The sequence below is a fragment of the Echinops telfairi genome, unplaced genomic scaffold, assembly GCF_000313985.2.
Source record: "Echinops telfairi isolate 266 unplaced genomic scaffold, ASM31398v2 ScPeMD7_30;HRSCAF=105, whole genome shotgun sequence".
NCBI lineage: Eukaryota > Metazoa > Chordata > Mammalia > Afrosoricida > Tenrecidae > Echinops > Echinops telfairi.
Window position 1 is genome coordinate 4,506,860 of NW_022103927.1, and position 1,118 is coordinate 4,507,977.

The 1,118-nt window shown below is 52.0% G+C and overlaps 1 protein-coding gene across 6 annotated transcripts in view; it reads right to left on the reverse strand.

Annotated features, from left to right (window-relative positions):
* Nucleotides 1–1,118, reverse strand: part of NFIX (nuclear factor I X) — a 66,833-nt gene that overhangs the window by 63,096 nt on the left and 2,619 nt on the right. The window lies entirely within an intron of this gene.

The window sequence follows — 1,118 nt, forward strand, 5'->3', positions numbered from 1 at the left end:
CACACACACACACACACACACATACACCAGGCCACCTCCAGCGCCACCAGGCGCACACCCTCTCTGCGCTGTCTTGCTGTGTAGATGGTGAAGGAGGGATGACTACTTTTTTTCCTTCTTCTTCAAATCTCTTTTCCCAAAGGAAAAGAATTCCAGCTGAAGGGAGTGGGGGCTGGGGGCGGCTGGGCAGTTGGTCCTTCTGTGAGAGGGTCTTTCAGCCCGAAAAAAGACTCACAGAGCAAGAGCCAGCCCCTGTGCGCTGCCCCTCCCTCGCCAGCTAGCTCCAGAAGCCACCGCAGGCAGGAGCAGAGCCCAGCAGGCCAAGCCAGGAGGGAGCCCACAAACCCAGCGGCCTTCTTCTGTGTTCCCCAGCCCACCCACTCTCCCCACTCAGCCCTGTCACCGCAGCAGGCTGACACCACTCCCGAAGGCCCCGGATGTTTGTGTGATCCCTGCATTCAGGCCTCTCTCTCCTCCCAACTTCTCAACCCGGCCAGAGGTGTGACCTGAACTGTGTTTTTGTTGTGTGTGTGTCTTCTGCTTTTTTGTGAATGAATGGGTAGGAAGACACACGCCCTCGTGGGAAAGAACATGGTTAAGAGTCATTGCTGGAGTTGAAGTTTAAACCACATTCGCTCACATTCTCGGAATGAAAGACTTTAGATGGGGGTGGGGGGTGGCAGACAACTGGATAGGGTGGAAAGTTAAAGCTCGCTCGTGCACACACACACGGAGGAAAAGGTTTGGTAGCCCTCTCATTACAAGTTGGTTGGGCACAATGTAAACACACGTCTGCCGGCTTCATCACAGAGTGCCGCCGTTCAGCTTTCAAAGGCGGCAGTAAATTGGGCGTAGCTGAGTGGAGGCTAAAAATTAACCAGCCATCTCTGCTTCAATTTGTAAGAAAACAAAAGCGGAAAGAAATTTTTTTTTATACAGGGAAATAGTGAAGAAGGGAAGGAGGAAAACACACACAACAACAACATAAATAGAAGAGAAGTGAATCACATCCCTGACATCCCCCCGCCAACCCCAAACTGCAGGGTTAAAACGGGCCAATCCAAGAGAACTGGGAAAAGATTTGGAAAATGCACACACACACACACACACACACACAC